The sequence below is a fragment of the Herpailurus yagouaroundi genome, unplaced genomic scaffold (genome assembly GCF_014898765.1).
Source record: "Herpailurus yagouaroundi ecotype Mexico unplaced genomic scaffold, PumYag 29, whole genome shotgun sequence".
NCBI classification, from domain to species: Eukaryota; Metazoa; Chordata; class Mammalia; order Carnivora; family Felidae; genus Herpailurus; species Herpailurus yagouaroundi.
In genome coordinates, this window is record NW_024412377.1 from 30,758,706 (window position 1) to 30,781,371 (window position 22,666).

General features: G+C 45.2%; 1 protein-coding gene across 1 annotated transcript in view; it reads right to left on the reverse strand.

Annotated features, from left to right (window-relative positions):
* The window catches only part of LIFR (LIF receptor subunit alpha), a 75,612-nt gene extending 53,122 nt beyond the window's left edge, over positions 1-22,490 (reverse strand). The window contains exon 1 of the mRNA XM_040495731.1: positions 22,308-22,490. The gene's annotated coding sequence lies outside the window, so the exon portion shown is untranslated. The remainder of the gene's footprint in view (positions 1-22,307) is intronic.
* Positions 22,491-22,666: the final 176 nt, after the last annotated feature.

The window sequence follows — 22,666 nt, forward strand, 5'->3', positions numbered from 1 at the left end:
ACTTTGATGTGTTCCTGTTCCCCAAAGACATATTCCCTGCAGAATGTAAAAGAACTGTCCAGGAAATCAGAGTAGCTACCAAAGGCACAGATATCCAAGAGGAAAGGCTTCCGCATCTGACACACAGGGGTTCCTCAGAGGAATGACGTTCCCATTCGCTGCTGCTGGGATGAAGCCCACCACACACGAGTCCTTCCAAGGCACTGAAAACCCCTTGTCAGACCTAATAGTGTCTCGTTTTTATACTGGAACAGACAACCAAGGATCATAAAACATACAGGCAGAGCCCAAAACAATGAAAAGAAATTCCAAATAAACAGGGTCACCAGGGCAAAAATAAAAATTACTCCTAGAGAAAAGGGATAACGTGGAAAAGAGGAAAACTGAAACACAAAGAGAAAACCCACCTCTAAATCGTATTCTCAGAATGAACAGGACTCGGTCATAAAAACAAGAAGAGATGCAATGAAAAAGGAATAATCAGGAATAAAAATAGCTCTTGTAAGTTAAATGCATTGGCTGATACTAAAAGTTTTTTAAAAATGGATACAACATTGAGAGCAATCTTTCAGGAAAAAACCCAAGACAAGAACAGAACAGGTGAGAAGAGATGTTAAGAGCAGGGACTTGAGAGAGGAAAAAGGATCCAACATCTAACTAACTGGAGCCCAAAAAGAGGATTCAGAAAACACTTTTCTTAGCAAACGCAGACGGCAAGACTTCTCAGCTACTGCTGAATACTGTCAAAAACTCAGAACAGCAATCTCGAGTAGCTTAAATAATTATAACCAAAACACAACAAGAGGCACGGGCACACATTTCAAAGGCGTTCAGCCATTTTCTGGCTGAATAACTTCCTAGTCACTTCTGGTGTCAACTCGCTCACATATTAGAATGAAAATGTATTCGTGGAATGTCTAAAATGCCAGTTGCTAAAGTTACAGAATTATCACATGGCCTGTGCAGGAATAACTGAATCAAGGAGCCCCGGAAGCGACCAAACCGTAACTGAAATAACCACACACCGCATTCACTGACTGGCTGAACATTAGCTTGAGGTGAAACAGTCCCTCACTACAAGTTTACAGTTGTTCTAGAAAGGAGACATGTGTCCTGTGAAGTGGCAAGAGCGGTATGTAGGCAGGCGAGCTCTGGACCAGACCCTGTGGACGCAGACTCTCCTCCTGGCTCCAAGGCTAATCAGCAGCATGACTGAGGCAAATCACTTGATCCCTCCCGGCCTCAGCCTCTGGGACTGCAGCACCGAAGCCGCCTCTACTCGGGGCTCAAGCGAGAAACTTCCCAAAGTCAAGGTGTGCTATTCCACTCCTGTTGGCAGGCAACAAGCAAGCAGATACACCAGCACAAGGTCGGCGCCGACCGCAGGCAGCGATCAAGGACACCACTGATGAGGTCAGCGAGCATCAGGCTGGGGTGCTGGGTGTGCTCAGGAATAGGACAATCAATGGCAATGCCACCAACACCTGCTTAAGTGAACACACGCAGGATGATAAAGAAAACTTTCTTCTGTCCTTAACACTTATGTAGCAAATTCGGAGGAAGTCACTCGCGCCGTATGATACGGTGCTTGTGATAGATCTGACTTCACTACTAAGCAGAGTTGCAAAGGGACTCACTTGAGACCACAACAATACACGAACAGAGCCTTCTAATGAACTTTAATGGAAAAAGGACACGTGAAACTGGTCTTTGCTCCCTTCCGATAGAAACATTGCCAGAAATTTACTTTTTCCCCCACCGGATGCCTTATTCCTAGAGGAGAACACGTTTTTAGAGAGCTTTAGGAGCTGATTTTCAAAAGGAGGCTCACTGTGGCTTGCTGCGGCAGCCCAATGCAGCAGCACATTCCTGGAGGACAAAAGAAGTGACAGGCCACAGGGGCAGGCACAAACCGGAGCTCCCCGCCCAGCCTAGAGGTGGCAGCAGCGGGCCTCAAGCTGCCAGATTTTATTTTTCAAGCCAAGGTAGAAACCTGGGATGTATATGAAAAGCTCAACTTTGTAAAATGTAAGGAACTAACTTGTATGTTTTAGACATTCTAAAGGCCAAACAAAATATGCCTTCAGAAGGTACCCCACCCGCGGGCCACCAGTCTGTCTCTTATGCAATACAATTATGTTAAAGGATTAAAAAACATCAACAAATCTTCTTTTTAAGAAAACAGATCAAGCAGAATCAATTTATAAAACTGCTGGAATCGAAAGGAAAAAATCTATTTTTCGCTGGTTTAGTTTCTTTACGTTGCGTCCTGACTTCGCATAGGCTGCGGAGAAGCGCAGGCCAGCCCGCATGCAGTGCTTTCCGCCCCTCCTGGGGAAATGGAACCTCCACGTATGCACTCGGTTTGCTTCCTCCTCAGCTTTGAGAATCCTGGTTCCAATCTACATGAGGTTTTGGTCCTTTCTGCTGAGGACAATTAGAAAAGAGGGTTGAAAAGAGGGAAGTAAAGCTAAAGGCAGAGAAGGACCAGAAACTGCGGTCCAGACAGATTTTGCTTGATCTGATTTTTCTTCTGGCAGGGTGGAGGGAGGAGGGGGAGGGGGGTGAGGAGGGAAGGGGAAATGTGGCAGAGAGCTAGTGTATCCTGCCGGCAGGACTCTCCCTACAGTGCCCGGGTGGCACTACAGCCAGCGGGAAGGGGCTTGAGAAACACCTGTTCAGTCAGGGAGACATGAATGAAGATGGCCCAGAGCATCCTTCATCCCGAGAATGTAGCTTTTTGTCATCACCCTGAGATACTTCCTGTCACGGATTCAGAAAAGGAACTGCACACTGGAGGGAGAAAAGCCACTTAACTACAAGGCAAGGTCACCAAACCTACAGGAGAGATGCTGGAATGTTTACCCCCAAGCAAGGGAGACTGAATGGAAAGTAAACAGTATCCATACTGCTGATTCATACTCTTTTAGTGTCCCTTCTTTATTCTTTTCTATTAGAGGACAAAAGAAAACGTTGAAAAACTGTGACCAGCAACTAGTTTCCTAACTGCATTCCACGCCTCCACCTCCCCTATACACGAGATCTTCAGCTCTGGGGCACTGCCTTTGAAGAAGGCTTGGCAGGAACATAAACTTCTTTGCAGTTAGGGAGACCCCACTGTGCTGCTAAGTCAAGTGTGGGGATTTGAGTTGAGGGAGACATACCTATGAAAAACACAAACTTGGCTGGTTTGGAAAGGCAGATGGAGACTAGACTGTGTAGGAAAACAGTAAAGGTTTTTCAGGAAGGGAGAAGCTTGAAGGAAGTGGTGTTTTGGGAAGATTAATTAAGAGAGAACTGCAATAACAAAGACAAAGAATTGTTGATATATATATATTCAGCTGCAAAAAAGTCTAGTTCTCAAAGAGCCAGGCAAGTATTCAGCACAGTGAATTTACAGTTACAACAAAGTACATCACTGAGAATAACCGTGTAAAAGAAAATTTCAAAAGCTTCCAGGGAGGGGAAGGCCATCCATACAAGGTTTCGGAAACGAGACACTATGGGAACAGTTCTCTAAAACCAGGACGCTGGGACTTGCTGCATGAACCCGACCAGCCCTCCGCCAGCACACGGGGACAGTGACAGCACTATCTTCAGAGCGGGCTGCAGAGGAGACACCGGGTGTGTGGTCCACAGACACAGTGGGGGAGTGGGGGGGAGTATCAGACTTCTTGGCATTGAAAGCTAAAGAGAACATCTCCAGAATCTGTGCAAAAATTATTTTCACACTTGAATTCTATTCTCAAACTAATTACGAAAGATGATAAAATCTATTTTATAAAGCTATGCCAGAACTCAAAAGCTACACCTCCACGCACCTATTCTCCGGAGGCTACTAGAGGATGCGATTCACCAAAAAATGAGGGAGGAAACAAAACATGAGAGAAATGATCCATGGAACTGTAGCCGTGTGCCCTCCCCTCTAACAGTTACCATTTCCAAGCTGCCACACTCCTTCACAACTCCCTGTATCTGCAAGTATTTCCCTTGGGCCTGGAATTCCTTTTCTGTATGGCTTTCTGTCGCCTCCTCTCCTCCATTCACTTGGGAAACTCCTGGCAGGAGGTAGGAAGAGCCCAGGGCGGCCTCTGAGATCCCTTCTGGGATTCCCCGGCAGGTCAGTGGCTCCTTCTTCTGCTTCCACGCTTTAATCACATCTCTAGTTCAGGGCTTGCACAAACAATGAGCCGTGGGCCATGTCTGCTTTTGTGAATGAAGTTTTACTAGCTCACGGCCGTGCTCATTTGTTACATGCTGCCCGTGGCTGCTTTCGCATTATAGTGTTAGGACTGGGCAGCGTCCACAGAGACTGCATGGCCAGCAAAGCCTAAAAGATTTATTTATTACCTGGCCTCCTAGGGAAAGCTTGCTGACCCTGGCTCCCAGGCATCACTTCCCAGTTTTGTAATTCCTCCCACAGACTCCAAGTTCCTTGAGAGGATGCTGCCTCTCCGTTCACCGTAAACCCCCACTGTCCAGCACGGCACCGACACTTACAAGTTTAAGCTGGCTGATGGCTGACCCAAGGACTGCCCAGCCCAGAACACAGAGTCGGAGCTGGAGCTGCAGTTCCCAATCGACGCACTGAGGCGCCCCAAGGCACAAAAGCAAGCCATCTGGGATATTACAGTGTATTTTAAATTTTCAAAGGAAACAAAGTGACATCACTGTCCAACACTGTCAGAACCTTTAGCTCAAGTTAGGAAGGCAAGTCAGTTTCTGTTTCTTTCTTTCTTTTTTTTAGAGAGAGAGAGAGAGAGAGAGCGAGCGCGCGCATGCAACACACACACCACACACACACACACACACACACACACACGTGGGGGAGGGACAGAGAGAGAGGGAGACAGAATCCGAAGCAGGCCCCAGGCTCTGAGCTGTCAGCACAGAGCCCGACGCGGGGCTTGAACCCACGAACTCTGAGATCATGACCTGAGCCGAAGTCGGATGCTTCGCTTAACAGACTGCTCCACCCAGGCACCCCAAGGTAGGTCACTTTCAACACTAGGCGATGCTACATTCCTCTCAATGACGTCACTTATCCTGCAAAGACAGGGTCATTGGGTGCTGTGATAAAATATAAGCACCACCCATCCAGATATCAACGTACAAATGGAAACAAGGGTGGCAGTGTCCCGACCTGTTTCCAAGGTTTGAGAAGGTATGCAGTACCCAACAGGTTCACACAAGTGGCTTTTGAAGAATAACATCAAAATATTATCTTTCACACATGTGGCTTTTAAAGAATAACATCAAAATATTATCTTTGTTTTAAAAATTGATACGTGTTATTTTTCCAAACTGCGACTAAAGTGTCAGGTCATAAATACTAAGTTGTCTGGAACTAAGTACTTCACAAAAAGAGCTGTTAGGCATTTCTTTGGACTTAGGGGCACCATGAAAACAATGAAACATCAAGAGCCCTGTGAGCCAAGAAATGTTTGGGAATCTGAGAGACATCTCCACGGCCTCCAGGTTCCATTATCCTGCTCTAATCTGAATCTGCGTGCAGGAGAATGATAATGAAATGTGACTTGTGCTATAAGAATATGTCTTCGTGGATTCTGCAGGATAGCGTTTCCCCAAAAGTGTTCCTCGGTCTGAGTTTTTGTTTTTCAGGATCTTTACGTTCCTCTCCTTCAGTTTTGACGATCTTCACTCCAGTGAGGACTTCCCTGTTAATTCAAGGGGCTGTTCACTATCAACTTCAGCGTGTCAAAACAATTTTGAGGGGCGCCTGGGTGGCTCGGTCAGTTAGGAGTCCGACTTCAGCTCAGGTCACGATCTCGCGGTCCATGAGTTCAAGCCCCACATCGGGCTCTGGGCTAATGGCTCAGAGCCTGGAGCCTGCTTCCGATTCTGTGTCTCCCACTCTCTCTCTGCCCCTCCTCCATTCATGCTCTGTCTCTCTCTGTCTCAAAAATAAATAAACGTTCAAAAAAAAAAAAAAAAAGACAATTTTGAGTACACCACTCTGGTGTCTAAGACTCCTCTGAAGACTCCCCATGATTCCAGCGTCAAGTTCCTAGCCAGCCTGGTAGACAAAACCCTTCAGAGCCATCCCCTTCACCCCCCACTGCAGCAGGGAACCACCCTCCAGCTCCACACATTCTCACAGGCCTCAGGACCCCCCTCCAACCACTGCCTCTTGGGATGCTCCACATCCCCAACTCCTCCTGTGCTTCGGGATCCACCAGACACTCCACGGCGCTGCCGACTGAGGTCTGTACATTCACCTCTGACCTCCGCTGGGCGGTCAGAGTCGCTGACATGCAACAGCCTTTGATAAATGTTAACAATGTCTATCACACCTGCGAGCTTGTTTTTGCCTTCTATCACAAGAGTTAAACGCTCTATTATTATAGTACAGAAACAACCTGAAGAACACTCCTTCTTGGTCCAAAATCAGCCAAGGGATCTTCAACGTGCTGGGGAAAAGCACGATAAAAGCTTACCTTCCAAAAACAAACAGGAACAGCTCGTTCCCCAGTACCTGCTTCCCCACACTCTCACCAAGATCAAGGATTTTTTTTTTTAATTTTGATCTCTTCCATCTGTTAGGCCATAAATGACATTTCCTGAATATGTAGTCAAAACTACCTTTCACATGTCTATTGGTAATCTGAGATGCTTTATGAATAAAATGCTCATTCTGTCTTTTGCCCATTTTTCTAATTAGACACTAATCTTTTTCTCACTGCTTGATAAGAAACAGCCTAACATCACAGCCCAGTATACAGATGGACTGCTACATGCACTGCACATATTTCCAGCTTGTTTTCTTACTTTCCAGTGAGGTTTCCTTGGACTTTCATTAAGTCAGGTTTCCCAATTTTGTCCTTTCTGGTTTCTGACCGTGAACACTTCCTCATGCCGAAGTTGTAAAAATGGTCACCCATCTAATCTTCCAGTACATTTAAGGCTTTTAACATCTGAAACTTTGGTCCTTTTGAAATTAATTTCGGTGTACAAGAGGAGTCGGGACGCAGGTTCCCCTGGCCCCCAAAGGTTACGCTGACCCTAACACCACTAATTAAAGAATCCATTCCTTCCCCCGTTGATTAGAGACGCCCATAAGAGAGCATTCCTTCTCAACTTCCTTGCTGGGAAGGGACTCCCTTAACCCACCGTTCTTTCACCCTGTGCATCTTCACTGAACAGCATCATCTGTTCGGTGGCTTTAATCATCGTTCACAGCTAATGATGTCCAAATCCATATTTCTAGGACTGGTCTCTTCCCAGCTACAGATGAACCATCTGTCCACTAGGCAACTTCTTGTTTATCTACACAAATCCACTCAAACGAGGTCCTTCAGGAATGACAAATATTTTGACGTGACATATCCACTTAGAGATTTCACAGATCCCTCAAAAACTCCACAGGTATAAAATTAAACTCAGTTTCCCTTCCCAACCTACTCTCTTGCGCCCCAGGTCTTGTTCGTGGCACCAGTCTCTCCTGGGTCACCCAAGCGAGAGTCACCCTTAACCCCACCTTCTTCCCCACCTCGTCCACCTACTCACCAGTTTTACCTCCTACACGTGGCTCCACCTCTCCCCCCAACCCTTTCCCCCTCTCTCCAAGGCCACTGCTCTGGCGGGCCCTCAGCAGCATCGCCGTCACATGTACTTTAATCACAGCTTAATCCACCTCGTGGCCTCTGGCTTCGGCGATGACTCACCTGGCTTCCATCAGCTTCTCCATCTCTAGCCCTCACTGTCCCTTCAAGCTTCAGGCCAACAGTCAGGAGGCGGCCCAACCAACTGCTCAGGCTGTACGTCCAAACTCAAATTCAAACTTCGGCCCCACAAGCTGATCCTCCTTCTCAACTCCCTGTCCTTGGGCGTCCTTGCCTCCTGGATCTCTCGCAGGCCATCACGCCCAGACGCTGGCATCACTTAATGTTCCCAGTGCACCCTGCACAAGTTCCACCTCGGGCATTTATTGTATCATACCAGGTATTAACGGAGGTTACGCTTTCCCTTCCTCCAACCCTCTCTTCCCATTAATTATGAGCTCCCTAAGGAACAGAGATTTATCTTTATAACACTCCTGCATCTGAAAGGGTTTTATATGCACAATATATCCAAGATCTATTCAGTGAATTGAACAAATCCACCCAAATGGCAATTTTGGTGAGGAACTGAAAATATTTTCATGACACTCAATTATTTCTTTACATTCTGAAGAGGAAGCTGTATGGTATGCTTTTGAATGCGCCTGTCTGCGACAGAAAAAAATTATGAATAAAAAGATAAAATTGGCTCAAATTGTTGGCTTCAAAAAAAAAAAAAATACATGGAGTAAAGCCATCCTAAAAGCCCTTTCTAAATTCTAAGAGGAAAAAAATGATTACGTAATAGTTTTGTACGGTTGCGATGCTGGTTTCAGCTAAGTCTACTATTATAATATAGAATGTACAAATGTTATTTTCAGGTATCATGCATTATTAATACATTATTTATCACAAGCAGGCATTGCTTTAAGTTCTTTAAATGCAGTATCATATTTAATCCCCGTAAGCACCCTATGAGGTCAGTATCATTATTCTCCCCTTCTTTATAACAAGGAAAATGATGCACAGACAGGTTTTGACACTTGCCTGAGGTCACACATGTTGTCCGGAACAGAACGTGGATTTGAATCCAGGCCTGATTCCCCCATCTCTAGACAATTACACATAAATGAAAAATGTGCAGTGGAAAACTCACTGAACCAGGGCAACAAGTCCTGGGCTCCAGTCCCTATTCCGCCACTGACCGGGTGGCAGGTATGTGACCTTAGACAAATTCCCTGACGTCTCTAGAATCAGACAACTACCGCCCAGGCCTACTTCCCCCTACTTTCCATGTCCTAAGAAATGCACAGTTGTTTCATTCCTGGGGCACGCTGCTTGTCACCGGGAACCAGCAGAGCTAGAATGCGTGAAGAGTGCTGGCCTCCTCCACCCTGCCCAGCTGCCCAGCTGCGTGCTGTTCCTGGGGAAATTCCACCTGCTTTACCAGGCACTTCTGGCTGTCACCTCAAGACAGAGGTCAGACAACCTGTGTTCAGGGAACAAAACTGCAGACTGCTACCACCTTGCTGTTCTCCCAAGTATACTTGGAACTGGTTAGCTCCTAACCCAGCAGGTGCAAGCTCAAACCTACTCCGAGGACCAGCCAGACGAGGCGAGTGGAGCCGGCTGCAGGGAACAAGCACGGAGCGGACAGCGGTGGCGGGCAGCCTGGAGCTCGTGCTGGACTCCTACATAACCGCCACGTGGGAACACGGGGCCCCGGAAGTCACAGACCTTTTTGACCCTTTTTGAAAAAAGGGACAGGAAGGCAGGTTTGGTTTGGTTTTGTAACGTGAAATCTCCTTATTTTTAACGCTGGCAACTAATTCTTTACAAAACACTATGCGGGCCAAAGGAAACATATCTGAAGGCCAAGTACAGTTCTTAGGGCACCAGTTAACAACCTGTTTTCAAAATGTATTGGCATTAAAAAATTCTTGACTTGTTGTTGAAATGATCTTAAAATATAAACGGTCTGAAGATTTATATTTCAGTGCACAGATATCGACCAAAGGGGGCCTGAATGTTTCTTAACATTGTTTGGGGTTGGAATCTCAAAGCTCTCCTCTCCAAAAGAATTCACTGAGTCCTTTTCTTTCCTTTATGGTATTCTTTAATTACAGATCTCAAAATCTGAAGCATTATTTTAGAATACGAGTGCTTCTCAAAAGAAAAAAAGGAGGGGCGCCTGGGTGGCGCAGTCAGTTAAGCGTCCGACTTCAGCCAGGTCACGATCTCGCGGTCCGTGAGTTCGAGCCCCGCGTCGGGCTCTGGGCTGATGGCTCGGAGCCTGGAGCCTGTTTCCGATTCTGTGTCTCCCTCTCTCTCTGCCCCTCCCCCGTTCATGCTCTGTCTCTTTCTGTCCCAAAAATAAGTAAAAAATGTTGAAAAAAAATTAAAAAAGAAAAAAAGGAAAAGAAAAAGAATTAAAACAAAACCTTTAGCTTCAGACCACAGTCTACAACATCTTGTACAGATGTGGGGGCAGAGCACTGCACCTTACATTCACTTGAAACTTCTGAACAGAGTGGAACAGAGAATGAAAAATACAACAGAAATAATTGGTTTCTGGCAAAACCGTTTTGGAAAGGGATGTTCTGTGAGACGTTCCGTCAAGAAAGTAGGTTCTACAGACCAGAGACACGGAAGCTTTACAATGATCCTGGGTCAGACTGCAGGACATGTCAGGAAAGGGACCCTAGGCCAGTGTACTCAGCCCCCACCCCTCACCCCCTTACCTGATGAGGCTACTGAACTGGGAAAGCAAGCGTCAGAAACAGAACATATTTACTGAAAAGTATTTATGAACGAGATGAAGAGACACAGGTTGTACGCAAAAGAGTGAAGGGGGTTCTTTCACCATGTTCCCCAGCCTTACTCAAGGGGTGCCTCTTAGCAGATGATGTCACCCTGGACAAAGTTTACTGACAGGTGTGACACACTATTTCTCTTGACATTTTCATTAACGAACTAGATGATGACACAGGAATCACATTCGTCAAATCCGTGGATGAAAAAAATGGACAAAACAGCAAATATACTGCATGTAATAATGAGGATTCTAATAAACTAATCCAACAAACTAATCCAATAAGATAAATTCAGCATTGATAATTTCAGGTCCCAAATGACACTGATGCTGACAATGACAACACATGTAGAAAATGAACAAACACAGGTTGGAAGAGACATAATTTAGCAGCCACATGTGGGAAAAATACCAAAGACTGATCAGTGAAATGGGCCAATAATGTAACGTAACTGCCAAAACAGTAACAATAAGGATAACTCTTTTGCCTCCTCATTTACCACAATGCATAAAATCCTCTCCTCCAGTGGCATTAAAACTGGAGGATTCACTTTTAGTCTGAAAAATTAACAGGTAGGTAATCAAATGTCAAGGTATCATTAATATGAAACAGAGACTATTATTGTCTTTATTATTGCTCAAACTATGAGAAGTTCTTGCTTCAAGGGCACCTGGGTGGCTCAGTCGGTTGAGCATTCGACTTGGGGCTCAGGTCATGATCTTACAGTACATGAGTTCTAGTTCCCCATCGGGCTCTCTTTTGTCAGCGCAGAGCCCGCTTCGGATCCTCTGTCCCCCACCCTCCTCTCTCTGCGCCTCCCCAGCTCGTGGTCTCTCTCTCCTCAAAAAAAAAATCAAAACATAAAAAAATTATTAAAGAATAAAAAAGAAGTTCTTGCTTCAATATAAATCTCACACCACACTTTCTTATCCCATCTCTCCACAGGTGTACCTACCTGTTTTTTTCTCAGCTTTACTGAGGTAGAGCTGACAAAACTGTATACATTTCAAGTGTACAACTTAATGTGTTGATATGCATGTACCCTGTGAAATGACCACCACAATCAACTTAACACGTCCATCGCTTCACAGTTACTTTTTTGTGTGTGCAGAGTGGACATGCTTAAGATCTGTCCTCACAGCAATTTCTAAGCATACAATACAAAATTAACTGTACTCGCCCTGCTGTCCATTAGATCCCCAGAACCCACTCACCTTAGAACTGAAAGCTCCTACCCTTTGACCAACATCTTTAACCCAAGCAGCTATGTCATCGCTCCGGGCTCCACCTACCACGCACATTTGGGAACCCCTTGAACATTTAGCAACTTAAGGAGAAGCCATCAGTAGACCAGTGCTTGGGAGCTTTAAACGCATGGAATGCTTCTGCGTGGAGTTCAATCAGAAGCTTGAAAAACCGGGACGGAGGGCCGGGCGCGAGAGGAGCTTGTGTGCCACCGCCTGGACACTGTTAGGATAACACAGACTTCAGGGGCCGGGCCTGGCGGGGGCCCCTTCCCCTCGGCCTGCATTGCTGCAGTGCTCCTCACTGGTCTCCGGCTCCCCAAACCCTCCACAGCACAACCAGGTCACGTTTCTGAAATGCTGGTCTCACAGGCCTGAAGTTTCCCACCAGTCTCCCTGACCTACTGGAAAAGGCGCCAACTTTAGCAGGACACGAGGCTTTCTTAACTTCCCAATCCCACCTCTGCACACATTGCCCCTGCACTCAAGTTGCCCCAGACATGCCAGACTCGGTGGTCCTCTGGGTCACTGCACACGCCGCACCCTCCGCCCGGCATGTCCGTCCCACTCTTCATCTGTTGAACAAACACCAGCCCATCCTTCGAAACGAAGCTCACGTTGCACAGCAACCTCCCCTGGTGTCTCTCCTTACTGGTCCCCAGAACTGAGACAACTTCCAGTTGTCATTTACCATCTAGATCATCACTGCTGTCTACCGTGTAGTAAAAAGAAAGTGAAGTATCGCTCACTGTGTCTACCAAAAGCATGGAGACAAAAGGCAGATCGGACGCACTCAGCAAGGTACGTGACCTTCACTGCACCTGCAAGTGTTTGAGCTTTTGATCCCAGCAATAAATACAGCCCATGGGATGTGTGAGTACAGCAATCACAGCTTTGATTATCTGGAAGAGAGCTGAAAAGTTCCAAAACAGAGACGTCTGTAATTTTATTGAAGCTGGTGTTTGAGAAAGGGCGAGTGCGCTAAATTCGATGTCTAGCTGACAGCCTACTGTCTGCATGTCAACACGGCTTGGCTGCTTCCTACTCGCCAATGCATACTCAGTACATCTCACTGAGAGATAAAGCGTGTTTCTTTCTGCAAAGTGGTCTTTCCTCAACCAAAAAAGGGAAGCTAACTGCTGAGGGGGTAAAATGGACCATACAAAGCAATGGTGTAGACAGGAAAAACGTGAGATAAATGAAGAATAAAATGTTGGCTCTGCTGGTGCCTCTGACCTGTGGCATGACTTAACCTTCAATGCATTTTGTAGACACAAGAAAAAAGGTTTGTGGGGACCACGTTCTTTTATCAGGCTGTCCGAGGGGAATGATACGCAAGGTCACTACCTGTGAAATTCCAAGGCTTCCTCCGTGACTGTTGGGTCTGCTTTGCATCAGAATATTGCAACTGTTGCCAACTTAAAAACTGCCCTTACATTAGGAAATTACAAAATTAATGTCGTTTTATACACTGTCAAGTAGAAACATTACTCTAAAGTGCATGCTTTATTGTCCTCACCCTCAGTAAGAGTATGTGCTAGAATTTCTCAAATGGGATCCACGTATTCCATTCGGTCCTAAATTTACTAGTAGGAACCCATCACAGTAATTTTATAAAAGGTAAGCTCAGAAAGGCCCGTCCTTCACAGAAGACACACAGCAGCAATTTAGAGACTTTTAGCCTCGGGTATTCTCAAGCAGGTGTAATGTAAACTGTCAGTGAAGGCAACAATAACCCAGTCTGCTCCTCAGGTGCTTTGTGGAATAAGCAGGAGGCACAGTTTGTTTCACTGAAAAGTAACATCACAACCAAGTTTCTTTTAAAATTGCAGGGGAGGAAATGAGGTCTACGTGTCTGTCAGCTGCGGAAGACCTTTTATTGAGTGTGAGTGTGCCTCCTGGCCCTGAACTGTCCTGGTCACCTCCCATGTCATGCAAATGATGGGGCATGTCTGTCCTGGGCGCTGCTGTGTACCTGATGCCTACCCACCGCCCAGGGAAAAAAGGCCCCTAACAGTTACTGAAGGAGTGAATCACATTTCATTCTGACTCTACAAAAGGAAAGATGACGAGACCTTGACCTTCAAGAACTTACTACTGTTAAAGACAAAAACAGAAGGGGAAAAAAGCCTTCAATTCAAAATAAAATTTCTTGGCAATGGAAAGCATTTCAGTTTTAAAGTAAATAAAAATGCAGGGTGCCTGGGTGGCTCAGTCAGTTAAGCGTCCAACTCTTGATTTCAGCTCAGGTCATGATCTCATGGTTCATGAGTTTGAGCCCCACATAGGGCTCCATGCTGACAGTGGGGAGCCTGTTTGGGATTCTTTCTCTCTGTCCCTCCCATGCGTGTTCTCCCTCTCTCTCTCTCTCTGAATAAATAAACGTAAAAAAAAAAAGTTTAAACTAAATAAAAATTCAACAAAATCAGCGACCAAAAGCAATGAAATATTTTGTCAGAATGTCCTGAAATGCTTTTCACAACAATGGGACTTGTAAAACAAATTATCCTCCTTAAAAATTCTATATTAATAGAAATATAATATTGGTCTTAATCATATCAGATAGGTGAAGTCAAGGTAACACTTATCAAACGCTACTTCAGGCACCTTGAGCTGGACATTATTATTCCCATTTTACATATAAGGAAAGAGAGACAGAACCTGCCCAGGTTCACACAACCAGTAAATGGGAAATAGCATCTGATCCCATTGTCTTAATTATATAACATGCTTTATATAGTGGAAATCAGGAAAACAGTAATAAAAAAAAAATAACTAATAGTCACTTGTAATTTCAACACACAAAGATAATCCTACCTAATATTTGGTGTATAATTTCCCTGACATTTTCCCATATAATAGGTAGAAAACTGTATACACATTCTGTATTCTGGACGCTCTGTCACATTCGCCCTCCAAAATAAAATCACCAAAAAACTTAGATCAATTTACACATGCATGCGGTGCCAGGGTGGCTCAGTTAAGCGGCTAACTCTTGATTTTGGCTCTGGTCATGATCTCGAGGTTCATGAGGTCGAGCCCCATGTCTGGTTCTGTGCTGTGCCAAGCCTGCTTGGGATTCTCTCTCTCTCCCTCATCTCACTCTGCCCCTCCCCTGCTTGCTCGCGCTCTCTCTCTCAAGATAAACATTAAAAAAATTTTTTTGGGGGGCGCCTGGGTGGCGCAGTCGGTTAAGCGTCCGACTTCAGCCAGGTCACGATCTCCCGGTCCATGAGTTCCAGCCCCGCGTCGGACTCTGGGCTGATGGCTCAGAGCCTGGAGCCTGTTTCCGATTCTGTGTCTCCCTCTCTCTCTGCCCCTCCCCCGTTCATGCTCTGTCTCTCTCTGTCCCAAAAATAAATAAACGTTGAAAAAAAAAATTAAAAAAAAAAAAATTTTTTTTTTACACACGCCATTTTACAACCTGCTTTTTCAGTTTACAAATTCTGAATATCTTTCACATCAATAAATTACTCCCTTACCTACCTCACTGTTCATGAATAAAGGGTTTTTTCCATTACATGTACATACCACAATTTGTTTAACCAATCCCTATTATTGAGCATTTAAACTGTTTCTAGCTTAGAACTATAAACAAAACTACAAAAATCATTTTGCAAATTAGAGGTTGTTTGTTTTTTTGTGTGTACTTTGTGGGGACGTCACCAGATTCTGGAAATGTGTTTTTCCCAAACTTCAGAGAGCACCCCGTGCAATTTTGAGACACTCCACACTAAGTGGACTTCCCATCAAGTTAAGAACCAGTGTGGGAAAGACAGCTACTGAGGAATATGGTCTCCACACGCAGCGTGGAGGTAACAACCATTGCTACAGATTGGTCTCTGTACACATGTTTTTTTTTCCTTAGTTTAAATTCCTTGTGATGGAAATGCCTGACTAAGAGACATGGCACATTTTTGAGGCTTTCGATGAGTAATACCAAATTGCCCTCCTGGAAAGTTGTAACAATTCAAACACCCACCAGCAGGATTTGAAAGTGACAATTCCCCCGTCCCTTTGGCTAGATTTGTTTTTAAACAATCAAATCCCTATATGGCCTTCGGTTTTAAAAATAGTGAAATGACTGGTAAAACATATGTGGAGAAACAGCAAACAATTCAGACAACAAATGACGTATTTTAAACTTATTTAATTAATATATTTATTTTGAGGGAGAGAGAGAGAGAGAGAGAGAGAGGGCAAGCAGGGGAGGGGCAGAGAGAGAGGGGGGGAGAGAGACTCCCAAGCAGGTTCCATGCTATTAGCATGGAAACAATGCAGGGCTCAAACTCCCTAACCATGAGATCATGACCTGAGCTGAAATCAAGAGTCAGACGCTGAACTGACGGAGCCACCCAGGTGCCCAAATGCTGTATTTTAAAATACATGTCTTCAAAAACAAAATATAAAACGTTAATGACATCAGATCCCAGCTGACAGAGCTTACAGAATGACAATTAGAAAATGTAGTGAAGCCAGACTCAGAAAAGTGCCAAGCTAGTAAGTAAAACGCCACACCTTCACTTTCCCATCTGGCTAATATGAGGCTTAATATTGGGGGCTTTAAGAGTAATGTGATATATTTTTTTAACAAGAAACTCATGAAATTGCATATTCTTTCAAGTTTTATAAATACTGTACTATATTATAGCTAATGGGGCACTCTGAAGTTGTTAAAATCCTGTAGATACTCATTTAGCAACAAGTATCTGAATGCCTATGGGCTGGGCAATGTTCTCTGTTGAGGACACAGTGGCGAACCCCACAGAGTCCCTGCCTTCAAGGAGCTGCTGTTCTAAGGGGGGAGGCTCAGGGCCCTGTAGCGAAGAATCAGCACATCGTGGTTCCACAGTCCCAGTCTGGAGCCACTGGATTCTTGGGCAAATTACAACAGCTCTGGTCTTGGTCTCTTCGCAAGTAAACTTAAGAAGTGGACCCGATGGGGGCGCCTGGGTGGCGCAGTCGGTTGAGCGTCCGACTTCAGCCAGGTCTCAATCTCGCGGTCCATGAGTTCGAGCCCCGCGTCAGGCTCTGGGCTGATGGCTCAGAGTCTGGAGCCTGTTTCCGATTCTGTGTCTCTCTTTCTCTCTGCCCCTCCCCCATTCATGCTCTGTCTCTCTCTGTCCCAAAAATAAATAAACGTTGAAAAAAAAAAATTAAAAAAAAAAAAAAAAAAAAGAAGTGGACCCGATGACCTGCGACCTCTTGTGGCTCTCAAATTCTATACTTTCTTCGGTTTTGTCTGAATGTGTAAGTTCTTATTACTGATACGTGCTTTGCATTTTAAGCTCTATATAGTTCCACAAAACCTGAACCTGGATCTCCAAAAAAGATAATTTTACATTCACGGTAAAACTCTGGTGAGCCAGGTATCTTCGAGGAATAAACACAGGAGAGGTTTCCAATTAGATGAAGATTTATGCTCCCAACTTTAACAGTTTCTTTGAAGAGGTTTCTAAAACCTTCTTGCCTCCTTCACTTTTGTACTGCACTATGAATACTGAGGCATGAAATGTGAAACAGGACCTCGCTGGTACGGCAGTGGGTCTCCACGCTTGTGGCCAGGAACGGCCGGCACCCCAGCTTTCAGGCGGCACGGCGGCACTTTCAAGGGCTGCGGCACTCAGGGCTGGGTAGCGGATTCTCATTTCTCCCCAGCTCACCCACACCCCCAGCTCAACAGACACACAATTCTGCCCACAGAACGTCTACCACTCACTGCCCCATTAGCATTTCTAATATTAGAAATGGGAAACACTACTTCTGCCACTTGTTATTTTCCACCAGATGTTCCTGCCGCCACCATTTCTACTGTCCTCAGATCCAGAGTCTCCTTGAAGGCTGCTTCTGAGAGCAGTGAGAGGAAGGCGCAGCAAGGGGCCTCAGTAACCCAAGCCCCCTTCTAGGGAAAGGCCACACACACACTTTCAGGAAGTGACATCACTTGTCTGTGGTCTAAGTGCAGAATGCTGCCACTTAATAACACAGATAGATTCTCAACTCCAGGCACCTATCAGGATTCCAAGTCGTCTTCTGTACCTGCCACACAAAAGAAGAATTGGGCCAAGATTTTTCTCACCTCTGTGCAAAATTCCATGAAAAGCTCACCCACCAGAAGTTCTTCTCCAACTTCCAACATAAAACCCATAAAACCGCATCTGATAAACACAACCGTTGCTTATGTGAGCAACATGAGCAGCAATGATGGGCGAGAAAGTATCTGCTCTGATTTCAGACAACCGAAGTCTGATTTGGAATTCTGCATCTCTGTGGTTCACAGAGGAAATCCAAAGGAGGCAGGAAAAGTACTTCAGCTCAAACATCTAAGCTGCTAAGTGACCACAACGAGTTACATGTAAAACAGATGCTCACGTGCTTCTGCTATACCGCTAAAGAGTTTTCGCTGCAGTGACAGTGACAAGGACAAAGCTGACTTAAGTTTTAGGAGCCACAGAATCCATCCTTTACAGTGTCTGTGCAGAACTCATGAGAAAAAGTTGGAAGAGAAACCTAGAAACAACTTATTTGGTTCTGGTATCAACCAGTTCGAATAGCAAATTAAAAAATTTAAAACCCTCACTCTGCGAGATGACCAAATTCCTAATGTCACACAGAAGCCAAAAAGTCACAGTCAAGAGAAAGATAACAGATTCTTATTAAACATCTATAACAATTACTTGGCACAAAACTCATTTCCCACGCTTTCAATTAATGTAAGGGAACATGTATTTAGAATGACAAACAGATTAGAAGTTGGGAAGAGGAAATACCCCAGTTCCTGATATTCCCTAAAATAGAACATGCACACATTCTTCCTGTGAGAATAGAAGTACCTGCATAAAGTACATATATTTTATTTGCTCATTAGTCTGTCATCTGCTCAAAGGAATTCATCCATTTAGTAAACAAAACCCAAAAAAAGGCATTTTTGAAAATGTTATGCTCAAGCAAATAGCAAATCTACTGATATCACAAGTGAAACTTCTGACTAAATTACTCAGAAGTCACTACAATGTCCTGGAAAATTAGGTATGTTTTTAAGCCCTCACACTTCAATTTCATGGAAAAGCAATCAAATGCAACCAACACAAAGCAATACTTTGAGAGGATGTACATCACAGATTTGGAATGTCAAGGGCCACAGCCGTGATGGAAAGCTCAAGACTCCCGAATCCAAGTATTTTGGCCAAAATCAGGCAGGATTATTTTTTTGAAACTCCCCAATTATTCATTACTTCAACAAATATTCACAGCCAGCTGTTCCTGCTGGTGGGAGAGGGTGGGGAACAGCCAGACCCCTGCCTGCCCTCCTGGAGCTTTCAGCAGGTGGAGGAACAACCCATCCAAGGCCTCTATTCCATGTCTACAATACTCCTTCACACGTGCAAACACTCGGGCACCAGGTACAGTGCCTGTTCTCCCCGGCCTGGCACTCTCCCCATCTGCCTCCATCACAGAGGCAGCCCTCTGCTCCTCTGGTAAGACAGGCCCAGCCCCACCGGAGGGCCTTTGCACCTGCGGTTCCCTCTGCCTGAGCCACTCTTCCTCCAGACCTCCAAACACACAGACTCCTTGCCTCATTCAGCTCTGCTCAAATCTCTCTACCTGAGGGAAAGTTCCAGGAACACTCAATCTAAAACAGCAGCCCCCATCCTGTCTTTACCACAGTGACTCATTACTTTCCCAGTACTTATCACTATTTGGTATCATTTCCTTTACTGCTTCTCTGCTTTTTATCCATCTCCCCCAGTAATTTGTGAACTCATTAAAAGTGGGGTCTGCCTGCCCTGTGCAGTGCTATATTCGCAGTCCCTATAAGGGTGCCTGGAATGTAACAGATGCTCAATGTATGCTTATTTAAGAAGAGCAAATATAGACAATATTAGCAGTTTTGTACTACAATGACAGGTGCCAAATAATAAGGAAAAAGAAAACATCTTAAACACTAAGAAAGTTGTTTGATAGGTTAAAAAAAAAGTATAGCTTACCCTCATCTTAAAAACACTCTCCAAAAATAAATGTAATAAACATGTAAAACTCAACATTGGCTAATACTCAAATGTTATGATGTATTAGGCTCAATTTCTAGGATTAGTACTGTTTCTACCATTCGTTTTAAAAGCACTGAGATGTCAATTTTTAAAGAGCCAAATATTTTCCAAAAGCATACCTCCCCTTAAGAGTTACTTCTAACCTCCCAAACTGTACAAATTATAACCATATTATAACAGCATGAAAGTATGAGATAGTGGTGATAATCTACAGAAGGCAGGTATTTCAGTGCCTAATGGTAAACAAGTCTCATGAAACAAAAACTGCCTTCATCTTCAACTTAATCAAAGGTACAAGCCTTTTCTCCATGTTCAAAAATATTTAATCTCTTATGAGTTTTTCCTACAGATTATTCTTAAAAATTTGTATCTGTTCTTTTCTTTCTTTTCTTGAAACAAAGAGGTAAGGTGTTCATCAAGGTATATGACCTTAGTTTACTGGCCATCATGGCTCAGGCTTCATCACAAAGACACCAAAGATCTTTACGGGTCACTGTGAAATTATACAAAAGCAAAAAGTGTATATTGGAGAGAAGGGGCATTTATTTCCTGGAATGTGCTACAGAGACGTATGTTACTACTGCCTTTGGGAATAAGTGAAACCCACTCAAAAACTTTAAAAACACAAGTTTTACAATAATTTTATAACAAAATGTTAGAAGCAACCTACACATACCTCAATTAAAAAAAAAAAAAAGAGGTTAAATATATTATGGTTCATCCTTATTGGAGTACTCTCAGCGGCTCCCAGAGAATGAGCCAGCTCTCTTAAGTACTGATAGACTGCCAAGATTTAGTACTCTAAGGGAAGGGCGGGGAGCTGGTGCAGAACAGCATATACAAAGTGACCTCGTTTGCGGAAAGACAAATAAAAAGAAACATACAAAACGTTTATACTAGCATAAGGTATATCTGGAAAGATATATGTAAGGAACTAGGAACCCTGATTCCTGGGGAGAACTGGGTACTTGCTGCAGAGAAGGGAGAAAGATGGACTTTCCACTCCAGAGCTCTTCATATCTATTTGATCTCCTCCAGTGTGCACAAACTGCCCGTCCCACAAATTAATACATTTCAATATCAAAATAGCGTATACGGTTACCAACATATTATTCAAGAAGACCCATTAAGAGTACAGGCTTTCAAAAATCACAAAAGTTGTTCCATTCGACAGCAGAGTTCCTGATCCTTAATTCCCAGAAGAGAATCCAAGTCTCCACTAATTAAGAGAGGCTCGCTTGTGATCTCACCTATTACAAAGCAAATAAGCCTCAGTTCAATTCTTGGAAGGGAAAGAGCTGCCTAGGTTCACCTTGAAAACATACCTCGTATTTAAATTGAGCTTGTAACTACCTAATGAAGTCTCCAAATTAACACAGTTTCCACCTGGCAATAAAACAGGACGTCAATGTCAAAAACGAGGGGAGAGTCCCCAGTTTTTGAGAACACACTAACTACTACACTTAGGTTTCCTTTCCTCTGCCAGGCTTGTTTAGACAAGGAACCCTCCGATTTTGGTGAAATATGATTTCAGATCTGCAGCAAAATAATTTTAGGGGGAGGGGCAACCATCATTTTCAGTATACAAACGCTTTAATTTTTCATTTGCAGCGGATGGGAATGGGCTTTAATTTAGGATTCATTTGTGGACCCCTGACTAAATGATACTACTAGGTCACATGACTTTTACTCCAACCAAAACTTTTTTTAATTAAAGAGAAATCTGAAACTGAAAACGAACAATGGGAAGGCAAACCTTAAACTGAAACCTTTTTGTTGAAAAATGTAAGTTAAAAGGACACATAAAAACAAATGCAAAGAATTCATTTTCACACAAATGTCACTCAAAAAAATGCACACCCGTTCTATCAATATTTGACTGCATTAAACACACTCATACAAAAAGGAACACAAAGATACCCAACGGAGAGTAAAGACCTCATATGCTGCTGAGTTTGTTTTTTGGTAGCCGAAGGTGGGCACCAGAATCCCATTATTCAAGCCCTGAAGTTAATGCACAACCACCTGACGTGCAGAGTTTTCTGTAGGGGTCAGAACTCAAGACTCCAGGTCCTTCCTTTCAGACAACACATCAAAAGTGGCATCGTGCAAGAAGCCTCACTTTGATCGCTAACACTTCAACTTTGGCTTTATCGAGGTTAGCGCCTTCGGACAGAAGCATATAAAAAGTACAGGTAAATTAAATACACTCGTAAATCAGGGAGGAAGAGAGAAAGAACTGTTTAATGAAGAGTCGAGGCACGGGGTCACGCAATCACCCGGCTGGTTACATCTCCAAAGGAAAATAAAAATTAAAGCTCCTTCCCATCCCCCAGGTAGCCTCTGGTCTCAGAACTTACTGCCCTACGTGGGGCAGAATTTCGCGGCCAGGGAGTGGGCGCCCTCCCGGACGCGGGGTGGCCCGAGGGCGCGCGGAGAGCAGCACGACCCGCAGCACTCCCCCCACCCCGGTGTCAGTCCTCGCGGACGCCCCCAGACCGGAGGCGGCCGGAGCGCTGCCCCCCACCCCGCCCGAGCCGCCAGGCGCTCGCGGCGACGCGCCCACGGCACCGGGCACCGGGCTCCGTGGCTCGCGCTTCCCCACGCCCCGCGCCGCGCCCACCCGCCTCCGGCACTCACGGGCCGCTCCCGCGCCGCTATCTCGCCATCCCCCGCCGTCCGCTCGGCCGCCGCCCGGGGGCTGCCCGGAGTCCGCAGTCGCCCGGGGACCGGAGGCGAGGAGGAGGGGGGCCGGGCACAACCCGCCGCCGCCGCCTCGCCTCCCCAGTCCCAGCGCCGGGCTGCTCGAGGCGGCCACGAGCTGGGGGCGGCCGGCTGCCCTCCGCGAGCCCTGGGAGTCGCCGCCGCCGCCAGAGCCTCCAGGAGGCAACGCTAACGGCCACGGCCACGGCCGAGACGCTTCAGCCCCCGACTGCGGCGCGCGGGGGCGGTGCCTGCACGCCGCTCGGCGGGGGGCGCTGCTGTCCCGGCCCCGCCCC